At 37.8% G+C, this 27,783-nt stretch overlaps 1 protein-coding gene across 1 annotated transcript in view; it reads left to right on the top strand.

Annotated features, from left to right (window-relative positions):
* The first annotated feature begins 4,619 nt into the window (after positions 1-4,619).
* Positions 4,620-27,783, top strand: part of PTBP2 (polypyrimidine tract binding protein 2) — an 843,808-nt gene continuing 820,644 nt past the window's right edge. The window contains exon 1 of the mRNA XM_050807386.1: positions 4,620-4,623. The gene's annotated coding sequence lies outside the window, so the exon portion shown is untranslated. The remainder of the gene's footprint in view (positions 4,624-27,783) is intronic.

The following is a 27,783-nucleotide window of genomic DNA, read 5'->3' on the forward strand; positions in this document are numbered from 1 at the left end:
TGAGTGTGCCTTCATTTAATTAAATGTTCTCTTTTTTTTAAATAAACAGAAACATTGATTTATGCCAGTGCCCTGTCTGCAAATGACACAATCTGCCGTTCTTGTTTCTCCACCATCATCATGAAATGCCAACCTTTGAGTCACATTAGCCTTGGGCATCCAATATAGGTGATCTTTTTAAAAAGCCAGGGCTTTTCTTTGCTGTTTTCAAAGTCTGTCTGGATGATTGCGTCTGCTTGTGTGTGTGTGTGTGGACAGGAAGGGTTAGTGTCAAAAGAAATGGAGGCTCCGAGAAACTAGATTAAGCATTTTTCATAATAGAACTCTGCTGTCTGGTGCTCAGTTTATTGCTCTCTTGATTACTAGGCATTGTTTGGCAAGAGATGGGTCAGGAGAGTTGCGAGGCTTGTCTTTTCCACCGGGGAATCTTAAATAACAGCCCGAATTTCTCAGTGATGGGAGTGAATTAAAAGGTTATGCCACTCCTTCAGGCCACCTTCTGACCATGTAAGCACTGGACAGCTTTTCCAACAAGTGAAATTTCAGAACAAAAACAGATCATCTCCTAAGGCACATATACTTGGATTTTAAAGAAAGATGCCGTGGCATTTTCTATCAAGAAGGTTAAACTCATAGGATTATATGAAAACACTCATTTTACCCTGGCTAACCTGTAAAGATTTCATTTTGCTTCATTTATCTTCTCTCTTACCCTATGCTAAACCATCCCTGGCTTCGATGAAAGAATCATGTCTCCATTCATTTCCTATCTTGCTGAATTGCCTTCACATTTCCTATCATCTGCACATAATCCTATTCTCTCCATTATTGTCTTAATACCAAGAACAGCACAAGATAATGGATAGGCACTGTAATAACAGCGTGGCCTGTAGGAGCCCCTCGAGGGAAATATCTTTGATGCTGGTGGAATATTAATGCATTCTAGGTCCCTGATCTTCCTCTTTCACTTCATCTTCTGTTTTCTAAACTACATAATGACTTTCATATACATGACAAAAGCATTAGAACAGAAAAAGCCTCATTGATGAGCAGCAGGGCTGTATGATATTAAGGAGTCCTATTCTTACTTCTTTGTACAATTTTTGACCACCATCTGAGATTGTATGTGCAGGTAATTTCCGATTTGAATAGATACTAGTGTAAAGAAGCATAATCATATTGTGTTAATGCAAATGCCCATCAAAAGCACTGCATGAAAATAAATTAAAATATAATTCTTCAATAATGCATTTGTCCATAGGATGATTTTGGACATATTAAAAACAAACACCTTGATATCACTTAGACAAGGGAGTGAATTGTTTCCAAGGAGGCTAATCGTCAGCAGATTATGAATGGGACAGTAAATCAAAGCCGCCTATATTAAACCTTGTAGATTGGGTTATAGTTATAATTTGTTGTACATAATTTTTCAATAAAAGGGAAAGAATTGATTTTTTTTCTAAGCATAAATAGTAGAGCCAAAGAAAATTCGGTAGCAAATTAAAAAAAAATAGAATGTTGGGGGAAAATGCCTCAGTAGCATGATGACAATAGCCTTGATTGTGTAAAAAGTAAAGTAGAGGTTCTTCTTCAATGACTTTCCTCTCCATCTAAATAGGAATAAATAGTAACTTCTCTCAGAAGCAAAATTTATTCAAAGACCTGTGCTAACATTCTTAAATATCTGCTAGCTGTAATAAGGAAATCAGTGTACTTTATGTTCTTAGCTGCCACAATTTAGCCTAAATATTTGCCCTGGCATGCTTAGACTGGTCTGAGGAGGGATTAGGAGGTCATAGCCTGTTCTTCTTCCTTATTTTACAGTGTTTTTATCTTTCTCGGCATTCCACAAGTTACTTCCTCCTTCCTTTGTTCTCCTCTACCTTTGCCTCTTTTAAACAGTTCTAAGTTGCTAGCCAATCAGGACAAACACAGAATGTGAGGTCCCATTCCAGCCAATGGAAACCGGACACAGCAGTAGAGTGGACACATCAGGTTATAAATGACCCTGTCTCCTTTGTTTGGTGCACTCTTGTGGCAAAACTGCTGGCAAGTGTACCCTTTCTGCAGGAAGTAAAAATGGCCTCACTAAATAAATGTTCAAGTGGTATTTCTTTATGGCACTGGGGAACAAGCATTTCAAACAATTGCTTTAGGTGATGTGAATGTCCTCAACAACCTGCAAGAAACAAAACTTTTGAAACTCCACCTTCTTTCTTCTTTCCTATTTTGCTTATGTACTAGTCGCCATTGTACTGTGTGCAAATCTGTATATGAGTAAGCTGGGATAATTGTAAAAAGGATGTCTGACCAAGTTACATTGAAAAGGGATACACAGAAAACACCCCAGACATTTTCTTCTCCTTTCAAAAGGCAGATCACAAAGCTTGTATTTCTGTATGAAGCAAACTAAGAAAGTTGGTTGTGAAGGCTTTTACTTTTGTGGATGATTTTCCTTCTACTTAAATGACATAATAAGGGCTGGTATCTGAATTTCTGTGTTGCAATGCTGTTTTTAGTAATTCTATAAAAAGTCCACTGGATAGGGTTGCAGGTGTTTTTGTTTTTCTTTTTGAGTTAGCAAACATTTATTAAGCATTTTCTGTTCTAGGTACAGTGTTAGGCAGCTGGTTGAAAAAAATGATCACTATAGACTTGTTTCTTCTGGTCTCAGGCAGCTCACACTCTAGTATCTAATGGACAAAAGGAACATTCTTTTTTTGTTATTATTGGGCAGAAAAATACATCATGTGGCAGGAAGTGTGTTAGACATATGGAAGGACATCAAATTAAGCAAAATATGGTTCCTTTTATTTCCCAAAATATTTTCAGTTGGTAAAAGAGGCACATGTGTCACCTACAGTCTTAATATGGGGTTAAACATAAAATGTGTTTAAGAGAGGTACAAGCAAAGTTCTGGGAGGTCTGGAGGAGAGGAGGATAACTTCAGGCTTGAGAAATGAGTGGAGAGAGTTTGCCATACAAATATTCGATTACAAGGTTCTGTAGAATTTAAATGAAAGAGAAAATTGAAGGTGAAGTGGAGGGATATTTAGGTGAAGGAAATGACATGAACAAAAACATAAAATGGATGTTTCAGAAACTGATCTAAATGGATGAAGAATTAGAACACAGTGTGGGATGTGATTGTTTGATTCCTGATGGTAGAACCTCTGAGATTTGGTATATTTTCAGTCAGGAGAAGGGAATCATTGAAAGATTCTGTTCACTGGAGAGTGATTAGCAGATGAGGAACCTGACAGTGCTGTGTAGCTTGTGCAGAATGAAGGGGCTACTTGAGTTGGAATAACCAGTTGGGACGTCTTCAAAGCAAGGCAGATGAGAAACCTAAAAAGCTCAAACATAGAGATCTAGTAGAAGAGCTAAATGCAATGATGTCAAAACAACAACAATCACATAAGATGCTTCACTATTTTATAATGAAAAAATAGTGAATAAAAGAAAGCTCAAACAGGACTCTTAAGAAAGTAATACTAAAAGCAATAGTTCTGGAATTTGTGTGAGTTGCTCTTGAAAGTGTGAAAATCAGCATTGGGATGGAAGAGGAGGCTTCAGAGAGCACTGTGATGTATTTTCTCATTTGCAGGTTGTTAATCCCTTGGAAAAAGGGAGAGAACTTCCTTGTTTCTTTTCCCAGGAGTGCTGGTTCTCAGAAAAGCTGTGTCTTAATTCAGTTTATAAGGCTTCATCAAAAGCTGGCTTGGTAGCCATGAAAGGGGCCCTGTCTCCAGGGAGTAGACCAGAGTTAATCTAAAATTCTCAGCTCCAAGTAAAAAACTAGTGCTTATATAAACCTATGATATACCTCTCTGATTATTTTAACTTCCTATAAAAATAGCATAGTGATTACTATTTAGTACATTTAGGAGTGTGGAAGAGGTCAATGATGGACTGAGACAGTGAAGCTTCTTTAAAACATGTCTTTAAGAAGAAAGAGTATTTAACACGCAACTTCATGTAACTGAATTCTAGAAACTGGAGTTCATCACTTTAAAATCCATTAGGGATAATATTATTGCATTTACTTGATATTTTTCCCTTTATGAGTCCTGCCTTGTGACCTAGATAGACGTCATTTGTAATATGAGTGATAATGGAACTAAATGCTTAAGACTATGCATGGTATTTTTAACTTGGCTTGATAGCAAAACGTTAAAAAAAAAATCTTTCATTGCCAGTGCTAAATGCTTTCCTTTTTAGATAACCTTGTCTCACCCACTTTTACAGTGTCAGAGTGATAAGAAGGACTGGCCATTTCCTACTGAGGTGAGAGGACACCCAGCTTTGTTCTTACTTTCCCTTTCTCCTTTCTAACTGTACCTGGAAAAGTAAGGCATAGCTTAGATTCTGCTGCCTGTCAGAAAAGCTTCGTTCTTTCCCTCTCTCTCCTCTTTGGTGGTATGGCTCCCACAGGGCAGCTAGTTTTGGAGGGCTCCCTATTTAGCGTTCATGGATTAAGCCTCAATTCTCATAATTGTCCTATAAGGCAGATTCAATTATCATTATCCTTATTTTAAAAATGAGGAGCCTGAGATAAGTAGAGGTAAAGTCACTTGCCCAAAGTTACACATTAAAAACTGCCTGAACTTGATTGGGGGGCGGAGCAAGATGGCCGAATAGGAACAGCTCCAGTCTCCAACTCCCAGCGCAAGCGACACAGAAGACCGGTGATTTCTGCATTTTCAACTGAGGTACTGGGTTCATCTCACTAGGGAGTGCCAGACAATCGGTGCTGGTCAGCTGCTGCAGCCCGACCAGCAGCGAGAGCTGAAGCAGGGCGAGGCATCCCCTCACCTCGGAAGCGCAAGGGGATAGGGAATCCCTTTTCCTAGCCAGGGGAACTGAGACACACAACACTGGAAAATCGGGTAACTCCCACCTCAATACTGCGATTTAAGCAAACAGGCACACCAGGAGATTGTATCCCACACCTGGCCGGGAGGGTCCCACGCCCACGGAGCCTCCCTCATTGCTAGCACAGCAGTCTGCGATATCGCGGCAAGGCAGCAGCGAGGCTGGGGGAGGGGCGCCCGCCATTGCTGAGGCTTAAGTAGGTAAACAAAGCCGCTGGGAAGCTCGAACTGGGTGGAGCTCACAGCAGCTCAAGGAAACCTGCCTGTCTCTGTAGACTCCACCTCTGGGGACAGGGCACAGTAAACAACCACAAAAGCAGCAGAAACCTCTGCAGACGCAAACGACTCTGTCTGACAGCTTTGAAGAGTGCAGTGGATCTCCCAACATGGAGGTTGAGATCTGAGAAGGGACAGACTGCCTGCTCAAGTGGGTCCCTGACCCCTGAGTAGCCTAACTGGGAGACATCCCCCACTAGGGGCAGTCTGACGCCCCACACCTCACAGGGTGGAGTACACCCCTGAGAGGAGGCCTCCAAAGCAAGAATCAGACAGGTACACTCGCTGTTCAGCAATATTCTATCTTCTGCAGCCTCTGCTGCTGACACCCAGGCAAACAGGGTCTGGAGTGGACCTCAAGCAATCTCCAACAGACCTACAGCTGAGGGTCCTGACTGTTAGAAGGAAAACTATCAAACAGGAAGGACACCTACACCAAAACCCCATCAGTACATCACCATCATCATCAAAGACCAGAGGCAGATAAAACCACAAAGATGGGGAAAAAGCAGGGCAGAAAAGCTGGAAATTCAAAAAATAAGAGCGCATCTCCCCCGGCAAAGGAGCGCAGCTCATCGCCAGCAATGGATCAAAGCTTGATGGAGAATGACTTTGACGAGATGAGAGAAGAAGGCTTCAGTCCATCAAATTTCTCAGAGCTAAAGGAGGAATTATGTACCCAGCGCAAAGAAACTAAAAATCTTGAAAAAAAAGTGGAAGAATTGATGGCTAGAGTAATTAATGCACAGAAGGTCATAAACGAAATGAAAGAGATGACAACCATGACACGAGAAATACATGACAAATGCACAAGCTTCAGTAACTGACTCGATCAACTGGAAGAAAGAGTATCAGCGATTGAGGATCAAATGAACGAAATGAAGCGAGAAGAGAAACCAAAAGAAAAAAGAAGAAAAAGAAATGAACAAAGCCTGCAAGAAGTATGGGATTATGTAAAAAGACCAAATCTACGTCTGATTGGGGTGCCTGAAAGTGAGGGGGAAAATGGAACCAAGTTGGAAAACAGTCTTCAGGATATCATCCAGGAGAACTTCCCCAACCTAGTAGGGCAGGCCAACATTCAAATCCAGGAAATACAGAGAACGCCACAAAGATACTCCTCGAGAAGAGCAACTCCAAGACACATAATTGCCAGATTCACCAAGTTGAAATGAAGGAAAAAAATCTTAAGGGCAGCCAGAGAGAAAGGTCGGGTTACCCACAAAGGGAAGCCCATCAGACTAACAGCAGATCTCTCAGCAGAAACTCTACAAGCCAGAAGAGAGTGGGGGCCAATATTCAACATTCTTAAAGAAAAGAATTTTCAACCCAGAATTTCATATCCAGCCAAACTAAGTTTCATAAGTGAAGGAGAAATAAAATCCTCTACAGATAAGCAAATGCTTAGAGATTTTGTTACCACTAGGCCTGCCTTACAAGAGACTCTGAAGGAAGCACTATACATGGAAAGGAACAACCGGTACCAGCCATTGCAAAAACATGCCAAAATGTAAAGACCATTGAGGCTAGGAAGAAACTGCATCAACTAATGAGCAAAATAACCAGTTAATATCAAAATGGCAGGATCAAGTTCACGCATAACAATATTAACCTTAAATGTAAATGGACTAAATGCTCCAATTAAAAGACACAGACTGGCAAACTGGATAAAGAGTCAAGACCCATCAGTCTGCTGTATTCAGGAGACCCATCTCACATGCAGAGACATACATAGGCTCAAAATAAAGGGATGGAGGAAGATTTACCAAGCAAATGGAGAACAAAAAAAAGCAGGGGTTGCAATACTAGTCTCTGATAAAACAGACTTTAAACCATCAAAGATCAAAAGAGACAAAGAAGGCCATTACAAACTGGTAAAAGGATCAATTGAACAGGAAGAGCTAACTATCCTAAATATATATGCACCCAATACAGGAGCACCCAGATTCATAAAGCAAGTCCTTAGACACTTACAAAGAGACTTAGACTCCCATACAATAATAATGGGAGACTTCAACACTCCACTGTCAACATTAGACAGATCAACGAGACAGAAAGTTAACAAGGATATCCAGGAATTGAACTCATCTCTGCAGCAAGCAGACCTAATAGACATCTATAGAACTCTCCACCCCAAATCATCAGAATATACATTCTTCTCAGCACCACATAATACTTACTCCAAAATTGACCACGTAATTGGAAGTAAAGCACTCCTCAGCAAATGTACAAGAACAGAAATTATAACAAACTGTCTCTCAGACCACAGTGCAATCAAACTAGAACTCAGGACTAAGAAACTCAATCAAAACCGCTCAACTACATGGAAACTGAACAACCTGCTCCTGAATGACTACCGGGTACATAACGAAATGAAGGCAGAAATAAAGATGTTCTTTGAAAACAATGAGAACAAAGATACAACATACCAGAATCTCTGGGACACATTTAAAGCAGTGTGTAGAGGGAAATTTATAGCACTAAATGCCCACAAGAGAAAGCAGGAAAGATCTAAAATTGACACTCTAACATCACAATTAAAAGAACTAGAGAAGCAAGAGCAAACACATTCAAAAGCTAGCAGAAGGCAAGAAATAACTAAGATCAGAGCAGAGCCGAAGGAGATAGAGACACAAAAAACCCTCCAAAAAATCAATGAATCCAGGAGTTGGTTTTTTGAAAAGATCAACAAAATTGACAGACCACTAGCAAGACTAATAAAGAAGAAAAGAGAGAAGAATCAAATCGACGCAATAAAAAATGATAAAGGGGATATCACCAACGACCCCACAGAAATACAAACTACCATCAGAGAATACTATAAACACCTCTACGCAAATCAACTAGAAAATCTAGAATAAATGGATAATTTCCTGGACACTTACACTCTTCCAAGACTAAACCAGGAAGAAGTTGAATCCCTGAATAGACCAATAGCAGGCTCTGAAATTGAGGCAACAATTAATAGCCTACCAACCAAAAAAAGTCCAGGACCAGATGGATTCACAGCTGAATTCTACCAGAGGTACAAGGAGGAGCTGGTACCATTCCTTCTGAAACTATTCCAATCAATAGAAAAAGAGGGAATCCTCCCTAACTCATTTTATGAGGCCAACTTCATCCTGATACCAAAGCCTGGCAGAGACACAACAAAAAAAGAGAATTTTAGACCCATATCCCTGATGAACATCGATGCAAAAATCCTCAATAAAATACTGGCAAACCAGATTCAGCAGCACATCAAAAAGCTTATCCACCGTGATCAAGTGGGCTTCATCCTTGGGATGCAAGGCTGGTTCAACATTCGCAAATCAATAAACATAATCCAGCATATAAACAGAACCAAAGACAAGAACCACATGATTATCTCAATAGATGCAGAAAAGGCTTTTGACAAAATTCAACAGCCCTTCATGCTAAAAACGCTCAATAAATTCGGTATTGATGGGACGTACCTTAAAATAATAAGAGCTATTTATGACAAACCCACAGCCAATATCATACTGAATGGGCAAAAATTGGAAAAATTCCCTTTGAAAACTGGCACAAGACAGGGATGCCCTCTCTCACCACTCCTATTCAACATAGTGTTGGAAGTTCTGGCTAGGGCAATCAGGCAAGAGAAAGAAATCAAGGGTATCCAGTTAGGAAAAGAAGAAGTCAAATTGTCCCTCTTTGCAGATGACATGATTGTATATTTAGAAAATCCCATTGTCTCAGCCCAAAATCTCCTTAAGCTGATAAGCAACTTCAGCAAAGTCTCAGGATACAAAATTAATGTGCAAAAATCACAAGCATTCTTATACACCAGTAACAGACAAACAGAGAGCCAAATCAGGAATGAACTTCCATTCACAATTGCTTCAAAGAGAATCAAATACCTAGGAATCCAACTTACAAGGGATGTAAAGGACCTCTTCAAGGAGAACTACAAACCACTGCTCAGTGAAATAAAAGAGGACACAAACAAATGGAAGAACATCCCATGCTCATGGATAGGAAGAATCAATATCATGAAAATGGCCATACTGCTCAAGGTTATTTATAGATTCAATGCCATTCCCATCAAGCTACCAATGAGTTTCTTCACAGAATTGGAAAAAACTGCTTTAAAGTTCATATGGAACCAAAAAAGAGCCCGCATCTCCAAGACAATCCTAAGTCAAAAGAACAAAGCTGGAGGCATCACGCTACCTGACATCAAACTATACTACAAGGCTAGAGTAACCAAAACAGCATGGTACTGGTACCAAAACAGAGATATACACCAATAGAACAGAACAGAGGCCTCAGAAATAATACCACACATCTACAGCCATTTGATCTTTGACAAACCTGAGAGAAACAAGAAATGGGGAAAGGATTCCCTATTTAATAAATGGTGCTGGGAAAATTGGCTAGCCATAAGTAGAAAGCTGAAACTGGATCCTTTCCTTACTGCTTATACGAAAATTAATTCAAGATGGATTAGAGACTTAAATGTTAGACCTAATACCATAAAAACCCTAGAGGAAAACCTAGGTAGTACCATTCAGGACACAGGCATAGGCAAAGACTTCATGTCTAAAACACCAAAAGCAACGGCAGCAAAAGCCAAAATTGACAAATGGGATCTCATTAAACTAAAGAGCTTCTGCACAGCAAAAGAAACTACCATCAGAGTGAACAGGCAACCTACAGAATGGGAGAAAATTTTTGCAATCTACTCATCTGACAAAGGGCTAATATCCAGAACCTACAAAGAACTCAAACAAATTTACAAGAAAAAAACAAACAACCCCATCAAAAAGTGGGCAAAGGATATGAACAGACATTTCTCAAAAGAAGGCATTCATACAGCCAACAGACACATGAAAAAATGCTCATCATCACTGGCCATCAGAGAAATGCAAATCAAAACCACAATGAGATACCATCTCACACCAGTTAGAATGGCGATCATTAAAAAGTCAGGAAACAACAGGTGCTGGAGAGGATGTGGAGAAATAGGGACACTGTTACACTGTTGGTGGGATTGTAAACTAGTTCAACCATTATGGAAAATAGTATGGTGATTCCTCCAGGATCTAGAACTAGATGTACCATATGACCCAGCCATCCCATTACTGGGTATATACCCAAAGGATTATAATCACGCTGCTATAAAGACACATGCACACGTATGTTTATTGCGGCACTATTCACAATAGCAAAGACTTGGAATCAACCCAAATGTCCATCAGTGACAGACTGGATTAAGAAAATGTGGCACATATACACCATGGAATACTATGCAGCCATAAAAAAGGATGAGTTTGTGTCCTTCGTAGGGACATGGATGCAGCTGGAAACCATCATTCTTAGCAAACTATCACAAGAACAGAAAACCAAACACCGCATGTTCTCACTCATAGGTGGGAACTGAACAATGAGATCACTTGGACTCGGGAAGGGGAACATCACACACCGGGGCCTATCACAGGGTGGGGGGATGGGGGAGGGATTGCATTGGGAGTTATACCTGATGTAAATGACGAGCTGATGGGTGCTGACGAGTTGATGGGTGCAGCACAGCAACATGGCACAAGTATACATATGTAACAAACCTGCACGTTATGCACATGTACCCTAGAACTTAAAGTATAATAATAATAAAAAATAAATTAAAAAAATAAAATAAAATAAAATAAAAAGGCAAAAAATAAATAAATAAATAAATAAATCTTCAGTTAAAAAAAAAAAAAAAATGCCTGAACTTGCATCATCCAATGGCTGTACTTTTAACCATGACCCTATACTACCCACTCACACTGAACCAATATATTTATTTTATGGCCCATTTCAAAGTCGTGGCCTACAGTTGGAAAAATAGTGAATTAGAATGTATCCAGGGGAGGATGACGCAATTGATAAATACATTTAAATCTACATCATTTGGTGAATGACTAAAAGAACTGATAGTCTTTAGTCAGGAGTGATTTGCGTCTTTATTTTAATATTTGAAGGGTTTTTGCAGGGTGAGAGTAGACATTTAGAGTTGACTTTGGTCACTCAGAAGATAGGGTGAATTCCATAGGCAAGACAGGTCTATTGGAGGCAGAAAGTATTTTTTTTTTAGCTTAACAAATAATTTTCTAATCATTCAATCTGTCTAAAAGATAGTGGGTCCACTCATGAGGTAATGAGTTTTCCTTTCATTCAAGCATTAATTTTTGATCATCAAACCAAAGGTAAGGGACTTTTCTACACTACAGTCATGAGTGAACAGAGCACACAAATCCTAGGCCCTCGTGGAATTTCCATTCTAGCTGAGACAGATAATAAATATAATTAAGTATGTGTGTATAATGTAATATAAGCATACATAAATAAATATTGCTACACTGAAAAATTAATGTAAAAAGGTGATAGGGAATTGGAGGGACTGACAATTTATGAAGAGTTTAAGAAAAACTTTTTGCTAAGATGACATTTTTGCAGAATCCTTAAAAAAGTTAGGTACAGGGCCTTGTGTTATTAGGAAGGAAAGTACTACAGGCTAAAGGAAGAGCAAAGACCTTGAGGTATATGTGTGCTCAGTGGATCTGAGGAATATCAAGTGTCAGTAGTTGAGGAATATCAAGCATCAGTCGCTGAATTTGAATAACCAAAAGAGAAAGTAGTAGAAGATGAGATTAGAGACTTTGGGAGGTGTTGTAGATTATATAGGACATTCCAGGTAAAAAATTTAGAATGACCTAAGTGACAAGAGAAGGAGTTTGAGCCAAGGAATGATGAGCTAACTTTTAAAAGAATACCTCTTCCTCTTGTATAGAAAATTGCAGAACCCCAGGCTAATTAGGACACTATTGTGCCACTAGAGGTGATCCAAGTAGCCTTAGATCATAACATATTTGGGATGTGATCAAAGAAATTCACTGCTTCATGTCTTATCATTGGACTAGAGTGCTTCTAAGATCTCTTCTCACTTTGGGATTTGTGATCCTATATTTCATTTTACATTTTAACTTCTTTCCAGTGCTAAAAGTTCATGTATACAGTTTATAATGATGTTAGGAGAATAAATGTACCATTAATGGTAGCTGAACAAAAAGAAGACTCTTAAAGATGAGTTTTGTATATTGTAATTCAATGTATGTGAAAGGACAAAAGTTGCTTGAAATAATTACCTACTAATATATAATTCAAAAGTGGTCAAGTCTCTGAAGTATTTAAATCCATCTCTTTAGTTACTATGACTAAGGCTATGCACCTACTCTCTACTGAATAAGAAAAAAGGCTAAACTCTTTTGGAACACTGTGTAGTTTAAAAATATGTTTTAACACAAAAATAATTTTTAGAGTTGTCAATAGAAAGCATCAAATAGATTAGATAAACTCTTAATTTGGTCATTTTTTTTTCATTTTTCTGAGTGTATTGTAGGTATATATATTTATGAGTTATATGAGATATTTTGATACAGGTATGCAACACGTTATAAACACATCAGGGTAAATGGTATTCATCACCTCCAGCATTTATCTTTTGTGGTACAAACAATCCAGTTATACCCTTTTAGTTATTTTTAAATGTATAGTTAAATTATTTTTACTATAGTTACCTTGTTGCCCTAGCAAACACTGGGTCTTATTCATTCTTTCTAACTACATTTTTGTACGTAATAACCATCCCAACTTCCCTTACCACTCCTCCAGTATCCTTCCCAGCCTCTGGTAACCATCCTTGTACTCTCTATCTCCATGAGTTCAATTTTATTGATCCCACAAATAAGTAAGAACATATGAAGTTTATATTTCTGTGTCTGGCTTATTTCACTTAACATAATGAACTCCAATTTCATCCACTTTGTTGCAAATGATGAGATTTCTTCCTCCTCCTCCTCCTCCTCCTCCTCCTCCTCCTCCTCATTCTTCTTCTTTTTGGCAGAATAGTACTTCATTGTGTATATGTACCACATTTTCCTTACCCATTCATCTGTTGATGGACACTTAGATTGCTTCCAAATCTTACCTATTGTGAATAGTGCTGCAATACACATGGGAGTGCAGGTATCCGATATACTGATTACCTTTCTTTTGAGTACATACCCAACAGTGGGATTGGTGGATTATATGATAGTTCTATTTTTAGTTTTTTGAGGAATCTCCAAACTGTTCTCCATAGTTGTGGTACTAATTTACATTCTCACCAACAGTGTACAAGTGTTTCCTTTTCTCCACATCCTTGCCAGCATTTTTAATTGCCTAACTTTAGGATAAAACCTATTTTAACTGGAGTGAGATATCTCATTGTAGTTTTGATTGGCATCTCTCTTATGGTCAATGATGTTGAGCACATTTTCATATGCCTGTTTTTCATTTGTATGTCTTCCTTAGATAAATGTCTATTCAGATCTTTCGTCCATTTTTAATTGGATTATTAGATTTTCTCCTATAGAGTTGTCTTGGCTCGTTATATATTCTGGTTACTAATCCCTTGTCAAATGGGTAGTTTGCAAATATTTTCTCCCATTCTGTGGGTTGTCTCCACTTTGTTGATTGTTTCCTTTACTGTACAGAAGCTTTTAAACTTGATGTGATCCCGTATTCCAATTTTTCTTTTAAATTTTGTTTGCTAGTATTTTTTTGGAAATGTTTGCATCAATATTCATCAGTGGCATTGATCTATCATTTTAAAAAATTTGTCTTTGATTTTGGTGGGAGGGTAATGTTGACCTCATAGAATGAGTTTGGAAGTACTTCCTTCTCTATTTTGCAGAATAGTTTGAGTAGCATTTGTATTAGTTCTTTTTAAAATGTTTGGTAGAATTCAGCAGTAAAGTTATTGGGTCCCAGGCTTTTCTTTGCTGGGAGACTTTATACAGCTTCACTCTTGTTGCTTGTTATTGGTCTATTCAGGTTATGGAATTTTTTCATGGTTCAATATTGATAGGTTGCATGCATCTAGGAATTTATTTATTTCTTCTGGGGGTTCCAATTTATTAGTAGGTAGTTGCTCATAGTAACCACTAATGATCCTTTGAATTTCTGCAGTATCAGTTGGAATGTCTCTTTTCTCATTTCCAATTTTATGTATTTGGGTCTTTTCCTTTTTCTTAGTCTGGCTAAAGGTTTGTCAATTTTGTTTAGCTTTTCAAAAGAAACCTTTTTGTTTTATGTAGTCTTTTATATTATTTTTTCATTTCAAATTCATTTATTTCTGCACTGATTTTTATTATTTCTTTTCCTTTACTAATTTTGAGTTTGGTCGGCTCTTGTTTTTCTAGTTCTTTAACATGCATTATTAGGTTGTCCATCTGAAGTTTTTCTTCTTTTTTGTGTGGAAAGACTTATAGCTACAAACTTCCCTCTTTGTACTACTTTTGCTATATCCCATAGGTTTTGGTATGCTGTGTTTCTCATTATCATTCGTTTCAAGGAATTTTTCAATTTCCTTCTTAATTTCTTCATGGATACACTGATCATTCAGAATCGGATTGTTTAATTTCCATGTGTTTCTATAGTTTTTAAAATCCCTCTTTTTATTGATTTCTAGTTTTATTCCATTGTGGTCAGAGAAGATGCTTGATATTACTTCAATTTTTTTGAATGTCTTAAGATTTGTTTTGTGGCCTAATATAAGGTCTTATAAGACCATCCTCACTGAGGATGATCAATGTGTTGAGGAAAAGAATGTGTATTTTACAGCCATTGGATGAAATGTTCTGTAAATATCTGTTAGGTCCATTTGGTCTATATATCAGATTAAGTCCAATGTTTCTTTGTTGATTTTTTTTGTCTAGAAGTTGTGTCTGATGCTGAAAGCAGGGTGTTAAGCTCTCAAACTGTTATTGTATTAGGTTCTATCTCTCAGTAATATTTGCTTTATACCTCTGGTTGCTCCAGTGTTGGCTGCATATATATTTAAAATTGTTATTTCTTCTTGCTGAATTCATCATTTTATCATCATATAGTGATGTTCTTTGCTGCTTCTCACAGCTTTTGTCTTGAAATCTATTTTGTCTGATATAAGTATAGCTATTCCTGTTCTTTTTTGGTTTCCTTTGGCGTGGAATATCTTTTTCCATTTTTAAAAATTTTCACTCCATATGTGCCTTTATAGTGAAGTGTATTTCTTGTAGGCAACAGATCATTGGGTCTTTTTTAAAAAATCCATTCAATCATTGTATGTCTTCTGATTGAAGAATTTAGTCCATTTACATTATATGTTATTATTCATAAGTAAGGACTTACTTCTGCCTTGTTATTATTTGTTTTCAGGTGGCTTTCTGTTCTTCTCTTTCTTCTTTGCTGCTTCTTATCTTCTTTTTAGTAAATGTGATTTCCTCTGCTGGTAGAATTTATTTTCTTGCTCTTTATTTTTTGTGGGACCATTGTATGTTTTTTGATTTGAAGTTACCATGAGTCTTGCAAATATTACGTTATAACTTGCTATTTTTAGCTGATGACAACTAATAGTGTTGACATAAATAAACAAAAAGAAAGAGAGAGAGAGAGAGAGAGAGAGAAAGAAAGAAAAGAAAACAGAAATTCCAAACAATATATTCACCATCCCCCACACTTTTCAACTTTTTGTTGTTTCTATTTATATCTTATTGGTTCATCATTTAGTTTTTCTACTTAAGATCAGAGTAGTTTACATAATATAGCTACAGTTTTATAATATTCTATGTTTTACTGTTTACTTACTATACCAGTGAATTTTGTATATTTGGGTGATTTTTTGTTGCTTATTAACATCCTTGTCTTTCTGATTGAAATACTTCCATTAGTATTTCTTGTAGGTTAGGTCTGGTGTTGATGAAATTTCTCAGCTTTTGTTTGTCTGGGGAAATATTTTTCCTTTACATTTGAAGGATATTTTCACCACATGCATTATTTCAAGGTAGAAGGTTTTTTCCTTCAGCACTTTAAATATGTCATACCACTTTCTCCTGGCCTGTAAGGCTTCCACTAAAAAGTCTGCCATCAGCTGTATTGGAGCGCCATTGTTACGTTATTTGTTTCTTTTCTCCAGCTGCTTTCAGGATTCTTTCTTTACCCTTGACTTTTGCGAGTTGGATTATTACATGAAATTATATGCCTTCAAGTCCTTTTCTTAAATATCTGTAGTGGCATTTATAAACATCTTTATCTAATTGTAGGTATTCATAAGTCTTCTAAAAATGTGACGTGACATGATGACAGATTTTTTGCAAGTGTGTAGAGTTTGCAATTTTATGTTTTTAATTATTTTCATGTCCATGTGATCTTCAGAGCAATACTATAAATTAGGTATGACAGCTGTCAGTACTATCAATTTTAGAAGAGGTTTTAGACATCCCTTTTTAAAATAATTTTAAAGTTTCTTTGCATATTCTTTTTTGTATTATGAACGTGTGAACTTCTTTAGATTAAGGGCTGTATCTAGATAGTCTTTCATAGCCTTCTTAGTACTAGAGAACACGTTTTAGGGACTAACTACATACTGTTTAATAGTTGCCTAGGAAATCTGAGCTTCTCTCTTGGTGCCAGCCTCTTTTCCAATGACATTAGAAACTCACTACTCACATTTATTACTCTGTGTTTTCCTCGCTGGGATTCCTAGAAATTGGCAGCAAATACACAAGGAAAAAAACATAGTGAGTCTTTTGCCACCTGAGAAAGGGCAGATGGGTTAGCTTATAGGGGAAAATTTCTCACATCAGAGAGTATTTCATTATCATGAAAGGTGGTTTGCTTATCTTAATAGTTGTGTGGATTCAATTGAGCATTTAAAGTCCACTCATAAATTTAACTAATTCATTTATTTTTTAAGGTCAATGTACAATGGTAGCCAAACCCCCAAAATTACTTATTACAGGTTCTTCTACAAAAGCTTATATTCAAGTTAGGGAAACAAAATCTGTGCACATGAAAGTTGTGAATGCAACTTCAAAAGAGTGGAGGAAGAAGACATCAGGCTAGGCATGAGTTGTGTAAAAGTGGATAACTCACTCAAAATTTATTAACAAGAAGCACATAACTAAGAAAGCTTCAGATAAGTACAGGCTTTCCCAAGGTTATAGATATCTGTGCATTTTGAGAGCAGAAGAGGAATAGGGAGGTGTTGGAGAAGAATATGAATATTGGAGCAAAAGAATTTCAAAATTGAAAAGTGCTTGGATTTTTATGACATTATGCAGAAGAAAGCATGTTTTCTTCCAAGAAGAGAGAATAGACTACAAATAAGAACATTCCTCTACTTAGTCTAAATGAAAATTGTCCCTTGCTCCTTGAAAACGCTTAATGTGAACCTATGACTTTATAATACAGTCATACATTGCTTAACAATGAGGATACCTTCTGAGAAATGTGTAATTAAGCAATTTTGTCATTGGATCAACACCATAAAGTATACTTACACACACCTAGATGAAATAGCCTAATATGTACCCAGGATATATGGTGTAGTCTATTTCTCCAAGGATACAAACTGGTACAACATTTTGCTGCACTGAACACATAGTCGATTGGGACACATAGTATTTGTGTACCTAAACATATCTAAACACAGAAAAGGTACAATGAAATATTGTATTATAGTCATATGCAGTCCATCATTGACAGAAGTATCATTATATAGTGCATGACTATATATGAAACTATTAATGCCATTATTGTGTATATTCTCTTATGATTTTTTAATCTTCCCCAATTTAAATCTTTTAATTTAAAAGTAAACTTTACTGTCGAAAATGCAAACTTGGGGAGGACAGAAAGGTCACACACAAGGCTGCCACTTCACACCTGGAGGGTTGCATGGCGGCGGGGCAGAGGCGATCCTCACTTCCCAGATGGTGCTGGCCAGACAGAGGCGCTCCTCTCTTAGATTTTTAAAGAATTGTTCGATTTAACAACCAAACAATTCTATTCACAACCCATACTTCTCATATGTATTATCTTACTCAAAAAATTTGCATTACTAGGTGGATCTGCTATTTTACTTAGTATAGTACAGTCTGCTACTTTTCTTTCAAGAGACATAACCTTATTTACTGAACTTCAAAAATAAATTTAACCTCTGTAGATAGCTTCAACACATCTAAGTGTGATTAGGTTGAGGCAGATGGGATGAGATGGAAAAGACTCATCAGATAAAAGCTTACTTCTCACTCACATTTTGCCTTCATCATTTTTCTTTCCTTAATGAATCCACAGAACCCCTGCTGCATTCAGGAAAACTTTAAAAAATACCATATGTTTCTGATAACCCTACTAACCTTCTTAGTACTTTTAACTTTGTTTCCTTTTAACTTTACTGCAACACTTGAAGTACATTAGTACACTATCTAGCTGATGCCTTCTGATTCTAAATCACAATTTCAACACCTCAGCTCATTCTCAATGAAGAACTTTATGAAGAAACAAAAATTTAGATTATGGAATTCTTTCATCAGTGCCAGAAAGGAAGTTAATTGTGCAGAATGCTTTTTTTTTCTCCTAACATATACATAATATTGCTGGAACTGACAAGAAGACACAATGTTGTATATATGCCAGCTAAATATGAATGTGGTTTTGAAAGTTTGCTACCTTTCCCAGGCTGTCTAAAATGACTTCTGCTATTTCTGTAGGTAGGTCACACATTAGTGCATTTTACTTTCAGATGTGTAAAAAAATTATGCATGAACAAATCCTCTAGGTTATAGATAATGTAACATAACGATTGGAAGATAGTATATTTTAAATTGATAATGAGAATATTTCCTTTTCAAACAAACTCTTCAACCATCCTGTTTCACACTGCTGATAGAGGACAATTCTAGACCAGAGAATATTCAACTAAGTGAATATGTCTTTTCTTGGCCTCCAATATTTTTCCAGTAAATATTCAGTCCATCAAGAAGTGTTTTTAAAACAGCTAGTTATCACCCAGCACTGTGCTAGGTAATGGGAAATATATCTAGGGCACTTAGAATCTAGCTGAGAAGACTACTGAATAATTCAAAATGGCATATAACCAAATTGGTGGTGAGTGACACAAACATCATGAATTTTCTAGAGTTTAGCAATTTTATATTCCCCTCCCCCATTGGAAGGAGAAAAGAAACTAAAATTCCATGAGCTGTGATGACCTTCCCAAAGTCACACCTAATTAGGTGTAGATGTACACCCAGAATCCACTATCTTTTTTTCTAAACCATTGCAGAATGTTTATCTCTAAAATCCAAGGAAAGGATATGTAGGTAGTGTCTGAGTTAGTTGGAAATACAAACATAAAGGAGCAGAGAACTGAAATCAAGTACTTGTATTGATTACTAAAAACTAGAAATGGCGCTTTATTTATGAATACTTTCCAAGTTTTTGTGACTACATGATGCAGGGTATTTGAGAATTAATGCATTTATTATATATGCTGTGTTCATAATTGATGTTATAATGCACTTGTAGCTTTTCACCTGAATGTGTACGAAATTGAGGGAGAAAACAAGTCTGTCGTTTTTAAAGCGCCTTCACTTATCATCTTACAAATTTATCTCTGTATTTCTGTTTCTCTTAACCTTTGGAAAAGTAATCTTGCATATCAGTTGTCTATGTTATAAGGAAATTTGTTCTCCTTTATTTTGTCCTTTCATTTCCACATGGCGTATTCAATTTCAGAGTGATCAAATAGTTCTGTAATAATATTCTTATAATTTCTGATGCTTGGTTTTACTTTTTCATATGGCACCACAATACCAAAATTACTTTCATGTAAAGTGCTCTTCATTGACATACTTAATTTAATAACCACATATTGGTGCAAGTTGAACATGTTAATTGTTACATGTTTAATTTAACAGCCGCCTTGAAATATAAAATACTTTCATTACATGTTGTTTGTTCTTTTTCAGCCAGAGTTCTGAGTCAATACTCTGATTAGTTTACCTTACATCGTAACTTACAGATTGGCATTTATTTAGCATAACACATATATATTTGGATTTATTATTGTCTACTTCATCAAAATATATTTAAAGACCCTCCTTATAACATCTTTTATGTTCAATTTTGTACCATATTATTATGAGTAATATCAAAACTGTAAATATAGACATATCCATAAACATAACATTTGCTGTATCTACTTTATTGTTCATGACAGTCATCCATAAGCATTTTCTCATGTAATGTTTTATAGACTTATGACTTCATTTAAATGTCTCCAGAAACATTTCTTCATTGATTCGCTGATATGCTGATATCCATTTGATTTATGGTTTTTAGCTTTTCCTCAAATATTATGCATATGCATAGTTTTGAAGTGCTTGAGGCTAATTTGAAGACTTGGATGCAGAACTAGTATTAGGAGAAGCTATCCAATCTTTCATGGCTGCTGTAAGTTATTCACATGCTGTTGCTCCACACAGCTCAAATGGACCCTCAATGCAGGTCTTGATCCTGACCGCTCTTCATTTCTTTTTTCTAAAATTTTACTTTAAGTTCTGGGATACATGTGCAGAATGTGCAGGTTTGTTTCATAGGTATATGTGTGCCATGCTGGTTTGCTACACCTGTCAACCCATCATCTAGGTTTTAAGCCCCACATGCAATAACTATTTGTTCTGATGCTTTCCCTCTGCTTGCCTCCAAACCTCCACCAGTACCCTGTGTGTTATTCTCCTTCCTGTTTTGATATTACTCATAATATCGACATACCCATAAACATAACATTTTATGGTTATGTGTTCTCATTGTTCAACTCCCACTTATACATAAGAATATGTGGTGTTTGGTCTGCTGTTCCTGTGATAGTTTGCTAAGGAGGATGGCTTCCAGCTTCATGTCCCTGCAAAGGACATGATCTCATTCCATTTTATGGCTGCATAATATTCCATGGTGTATATGTGACACATTTTCTTTATCCAATCTATCATTGATGGACATTTGGGTTGGTTCCAAGTCTTTGCTATTGTGAACAGTGCTGCGTAAACATATATGTGCATGTGCATTTATAGTAGAATGGTTTACATTCCTTTGGGTATATACCCAGTAATGAGATTGCTGGGTCAAATGGTATTTCTGGTTCTGGATCCTTGAGGAATCGCCATACTGTCTTCCACAATGTTTGAACTAATTTATATTCCCACCAACATTGTAAACGCTTTCCTGTTTCTCCACAGCCTTGCCGGCATCTATTGTTTCTTGACTTTTTAATAATCACCATTCTGGCTGATGTGAGATGGTAGCTCATTGTGGTTTTGATTTGCATTTATCTAATGATTAGTGATGGTGAGCTTTTTTTCATATGTTTGTTGGTTGCATAAATGTCTTGTTTTGAGAAGTGTCTGTTCATATCCTTCACTCACTTTTTGATGGTTTTTTTTTTTTTTCTTGTAAATTTGTTTAAGTTCCTTACAGACTCTGGACATTAGACTTCTGTCAGATGGGTAGATTGCAAAAGTTTTCTCCCATTCTGTAGGTTGCCTAGTTCCTTTAGTTGTGCAGAAGCCCTTTAGGTTAATTAGATCGCATTTGTTAATTTCGGCTTTTGTTGCCATTGCTTTTGGCATTTTTGTCATGAAATCTTTGCCAATGCCTATGTTCTGAATGGTATTGCCTAGGTTCTCTTCTAGGGTATTTGTGGTTTTAGGTTTTACATTTAAGTCTTCAACCCATCTTGAGTTAATTTTTGTATAAGGTGTAAGGAAGGAGTCTAGTTTCAGTTTTCTACATATGGCTAGCCAGTTTTCCCAGCACCACTGATTAAATAGGGAATCCTTTTCTCATTGTTTGTTTTTGTCAGGTTTGTCAAAGATCAGATGGTTGTAGATGGTGGTGTTATTTCTGAGGTCTCTGTTCTGTGCCATTGGTCTACATGTCTGTTTTGGTACCAGTACCTCACTGTTTTCGTTATTGTAGACTTCTAGTATAGTTTGAAGTCAGGTGGCATGATGCCTACAGCTTTATTCTTTTTGCTTAGGATTGTCTTGGCTATACAGACTCTTTTCTGGTTCCATATGAAATTTAAAGTAGTTTTTTCTAATTCTTTGATGGGGATAGCATTGAATCTATAAATTACTTTGGGCAGTATAGCCGTTTTCACAATATTGATTTTTCCTAACCATGAGGAAGGAATGTTTTTCCATTTGTTTGTGTCCTCTCTGATTTCCTTGAGCGGTGGTTTATAGTTCTTCTTGAAGAGGTCCTTCACATCCCTTGTTAGCTATATTCCTAGGTATTTTATTGTCTTTGTAACAATTGTGAATGAGAGTCCATTCATGATTTGGCTCTCTGCTTGTCTATTATTGGTGTAAAGCCATGCTTGTGATTTTTGCACATTGATTTTTTATCCTGAGACTTTGCTAAAGTTGTTTAGCAGCTTAAGGAGTTTTTGGGCTGAGATGATGGGGTTTTCCAAATATAGAATCATGTCATTTGCAAACAGACAATTTGACTTCCTCTCTTCCTATTTGAATACAATTTATTTGTTTCTCTTGCCTGATTGCGCTGGCCAGGACTTCCAATACCCATGTTGAATAAGAGTGGTAAGAGAGGGCATCCTTTTCTTGTGTCTGTTTTCAAAGGGAATGCTTCCAGCTTTTGTCCATTCAGTATGATATTGGCTGTGGGTTTGTCATAAATAGCTCTTATTATTTCAAGATATGTTCCATCAATACCTAGTTTATTGAGAATTTTTAACAGGATGTTGAAATTTATCAAAGGCCTTTTCTGCATATATTGACATAATCATGTCGTTTTTGTTATTGGTTCTGTTTATGTGATGGATTATGTTTATCGATTTGCATATGTTGAACCAGCCTTGCACCCCAGGAATGAAGACAACTTGATTGTGGTAGACAAGCTTTTTGATGTGCTGCTGGATTTGATTTGCCAGTACTTTATGGAGGATTTTCTCATCAATGTTCATCAGGGATATTGGCCTGAAATTTTCTGTTTTTGTTGTGTCTCTGCCAGGTTTTGGTATCAGGATGATGCTGGCCTCATAATATATTTTAGGGAGGAGTCTCTGGTTTTCCATTGTTTGGAATAGTTTCAGAAGGAATGGTACCAGCTTCTCTTTGTACGTGTGTTAGAATTCAGCTGTGAATCCGTCTGGTCCTGGGAATTTTTTTTTTTTTTTTTTTTTTTTTTTTTTTTGATTAGTAGGCTACTAGTTACTGCCTCAATTTCAGAACTTGTTATTGGCCTATTCAAGTATTCAACTTCTTCCTGATTTAGTCTTGGGAGGGTGTATGTGTCCAGGCATTTATCCATTTTTCTAGATTTCCTAGTTTATTTGCATAGAGGTGTTTATAGTATTCTTTGATGGTAGTGTGCATTTCTGTGGGGTCAGTAGTGATAGCCCCTTTATCATTTTTTATTGTGTCTATTTGATTCTTCTCTGTTTTCTTCTTTATTAGTCTAGCCAGCAGTCTATTTTTTTTTTCCCAAAAACCCAGCTCCTGGATTCATTGAGTTATTAAAGGGTTTTTCATGTCTCTATGTACTTCAGTTCTGCTCTGATCTTAGTTATTTCTTGTCTTCTGCTAACCTTTGCATTTGTTCGCTCTTGCTTCTCTAGTTCTTTTAATTGTGGTGTTAGGTGTCAATTTGAGATCTTTCTAGCTTTCTGATGTGGGCATTTGGTAGTATAAATTTTTCTTTTAACACTACTTTAGTTATGTCCCAGAGATTTTAGTACATTGTCTCTTTGTTTTCATTGATTTCAAAGAAGTTCTTTATTTCTGCCTTACTTTCATGATTTATCCAGGAGTCTTTCAGAAGCAGGTTGTTCAATTTCCATGTAGTTGTGTGGTTTTGAGTGAGTTTCTTAATCCTGAGTTCTAATTTGATTGCACTGTGATTTGATAGACTATTTGTTATGATTTCTGTTCTTTTGCATTTGCTGAGGAGTGTTTTACTTCTAATTATGTGGTCAATTTTAGGATAAGTGCCTGCCAGGCGCAGTGTCTCACGCCTAGAATCCCAGGACTTTGGGAGGCTAAGGTGGGCGAATCACGAGGTCAGGAGATTGAGACCATCCTGGCTAACATGGTGAAACCCCATCTCTACTAAAAATACAAAAAAATTAGCCGGGCGTGGTGGTGGGTGCCTGTAGTCCCAGCTACTTGGGAAGCTGAGTCAGGAGAATGGTGTTAACCTGGGAGGTGGAGCTTAGGGTGAGCTGAGATCGTACCACTGCACTCCAGCCTGGGTGACAGAGTGAGACTCTGTCTCAAAAAAAAAAAAAAAAAAAAAAGTGTCATGTGGCACTGAGAAGAATGTATATTCTGTTAATTTGGGGTGGAGAGTTCTGTAGATGTCTATTTGGTCCATTTGATCTAGAACTGAGTTCAAGTCGGAATAGCCTTGTTAATTTTTTGTCTCATTGATCTGTGTAATATTCACAGTGGGTTTTTAAAGTCCCCTGCTATTATTGTGTGGGAGTCTGAGTCTCCTTGTAGGTCTCTAAGAATTAGTTTTGTAAGTCTGGATGCTCCTGTATTGGGTACATATATATTTAAGGTAGTTCTTCTTGTTGAATTGATCCCCATACTATTATGTATTGCCCTTCTTTGTCTTTCTTGATCTTTCTTGGTTTAGTCTGTTTTGTGAGAGACTAGGATTACAACCTCTGCTCTTTTAATTTTTTTTTATTTTAATTTTTTGCTTTCCTTATGCATGGTAAATTTTCCTCCACCCCTTAATTTTGAGCTTATATGTGTCTTTGCACATGAGATGGGTCTCCAGAATACAGCACACTGATGGGTCTTGACTCTTTATCCAATTTGCCAGTCTGTGTCTTTTGATTGGGGCATTTATCCATTTACATTTAAGGCTAGTATTGTTACCTGTGAATTTGATCCTGTCATTATGATGCTATCTGGTTATTTTGCACACTAATTGATGCAGTTTCTTCATAGTGTAATTGGTCTTTACATTTTGGTGTGTTTCTGCAGTGGGTGGTACCAGTTTTTCCTTTCCATATTTTGGGTTTCCTTCAGGAGCTCTTGCAACGCAGGCCTGGTGGTGATGAAATCTCTCAGCATTTGCTTGTCTGGAAAGGATCTTATTTCTCCTTTGCTTATGAAGCTTACCTTGACTGAATATTAAATCCTGTGTTGACAATTCTTTTCTTTTAAATGTTGAATATTGGCCCCGCTCTCTTCTGGCATGTAGGGTTTCTGCTGAGAGACCCACTGTTAGTTTGATGGACTTCCCTTTGTTGGTTATCTAGCCTTTCTCTATGGCTGCCCTTAACATTTTTTACTGCATTTTGACCTTGGAGAATCTGATGATTATGTGTCTTGGGGTTGATCTTCTCATGGAGTATCTTATGGTATTTTCTGTATTTCCTGAATTTGAATGTTAGCCTGTCTTGCTAAGTGGGGGAAGTTCTCCTGGATAATAACCTGAAGTTTGTTTTCCAACTCAGTTCCATTTTCCCCATCTCTTTCAGGTACTCCAATCATAGGTTTGGTCTTTTCACACAGATCCATATTTTGTAGAGGTTTTTTATGTTGCTTTTCATTCTTTTGTCTCTAAACTTGTCTGCATGACTTATTTCAGAAAAATGGTCGTCAAACTCTGATGTCCTTTTTTCTACTTCATCCATTTGGCTGTTGATACTTCTGTATGCTTCATGAAGCACTCATGCTGTGTTTTTCAGCTCCATCAGGTCATTTATGTTCCTCTCTAAGCCAGTTATTCTAGTTAGCAGCTCCTGTAACCTTTTATCAAAATTCTTGGCTTCCTTGCATTGGATTAGAACCTGCTTCTTTAGCTCAGTGGAGTTTGTTATTACCTACCTTCTGAAGCCTACTTCTGACAATTCATCCATCTCATCTCCCATCTAGTTCTGCACCCTTGCTGGAGAGGTGTTGCAATCATTTGGAGAAGAAGAGGCATCCTGGCTTGTGGAATTTTCATTGTTTTTTCCTCATTTTCATGGATTTATCTACCTTTGGTCTTTGAGGTTAATGACCTTCAGATGGGTTTTTTGGGGGGTGTCTTTTTTGTTGATGTTGTTGCTTTCTGTTTGTCAGTTTTTCTTCTAACAATCAGGCTCCTCTTTTGCAGGTCTGCTGCGGTTTGCTGGGGGTTCACATTAGACACTATTCAACTAGGTATCACCAGTGGATGCTGCAGAACAGCAAAGATTGCTGCCTGCTCCTTCCTCTGGAAGCTTCATCCCAGAGAGGCACTGTACTGATGCCATCTGGAGTTCTCCTGTATGAGGTGTCTGTCAACCCCTGTTGGGAGGTCTCTCTCAGTTATGAGGCATGGGGTCAGGGACTCATTTGATGAGGCAGTCTTTCCCTTAGAAGAGCTGGTGCACTGTGCTGGGAGAATGACCCTTGTCAGGATCAGCTGCTCTCTTCAGTGCTGGCAGGTAAAAAAGATTAAGTCTGCTAAATCTGAGACCGCAGCCACCTTTCCCCCAAGGTAGTCTGTCTTAGGGAGATGAGAGTTCTGTCTGTAAGCCCCTAACTGGAGTTGCTGGATTTCCTGCAGAGATGCTCTTCCCTGTGAGGAGGCATCTGGAGAAGCAGTCTGGCCATAGCCACTTAGCTGCACTGCACTGGTGAATTCCATCTAGTCCAAACCTCTCAGTCTCCTTGGCACTGTCAGGGGAAAACTGCCAACTAAAGCCACAGTAATGATGGTCACCCCTCCCCCCACCAAACTAGGTCATCCCAGGCAGATTCCAGACTGCTGCACTGGCAGTGGTTCTTAGCTTGCTGAGCTCCATGGCAGTGGAACCTGCTGAGCAAGACCCCTTGGCTCCCTGGCTTCCACTCCCTTTCCAGGGGAGTGGATGGCCATCCTGTCTCACTGGAGTTCCAGGGGCCACTGGAGTATGCAAAAACTCCTGCAGCTCAGTGCTTGCCCAAACAGTCACCAGTTTTATGCCTGAAATCCAGGGCCTTGGTGGTGTAGGCTCACAAGGGAATCTCCTGATCTGAGGATTGCAAAATTCCATGTGAAAAGTGTTGTACCCCTGGTGGGCAGCCCACTCCCTCACTGCTTCCTTTGGCTGAGGGATAAAGGTTCCCCCATTCTGTACACTCCCAGGGTGAAGCAATGCCCCACCCTGCTTCTCATCATTCTTTATGGGCCACACCCACTGCCTAGCCAGTCCCAGTGAGATGAACTGGGTACCTCAGTTGGAAATGCAGAAATCACCCACCTTCTGGGTTGGTCTCACTGGGAGCTGCAGACTGGAGCAGTGTCTATTTGACCATTTTGGCCCCTTCTTCCTGAACCACTTTTCTAAAACCATTGTGTAACACTTCTCTATTCCTCCAGCTTCTAACCTTGTGTTTACCCTTTAAGATACTGTTTTTTCTTCCCTTTCACTCTTTGCTTCTTTCCTTTAAATTACCACCTGAAGAACCTATCCAATTCACTAAGGCATTATTACCTATAGGTAATAGGTAATACTCCAGTAGGGTTTACCCCACACAGAAAGAGGAATGGGACTCATCCAATGTAAAATTTAAAACTGAAATGTGGTCGGGTGCGGTGGCTCTTGCCTGTAATTCCAGCACTTTGGGAGGCCAAGGCCGGCGGATCACAAGTTCAGGAGATCAAGACCATCCTGGCTAACACGGTGAAACCCCGTCTCTACTAAAAAATACCAAAAATTAGCTGGGTGTGGTGGCGGGTGCTTGTAGTCCCAGCTACTGGGGAGGTTGAGGCAGGA

The sequence above is a fragment of the Macaca thibetana genome, chromosome 1 (genome assembly GCF_024542745.1).
Source record: "Macaca thibetana thibetana isolate TM-01 chromosome 1, ASM2454274v1, whole genome shotgun sequence".
NCBI lineage: Eukaryota > Metazoa > Chordata > Mammalia > Primates > Cercopithecidae > Macaca > Macaca thibetana.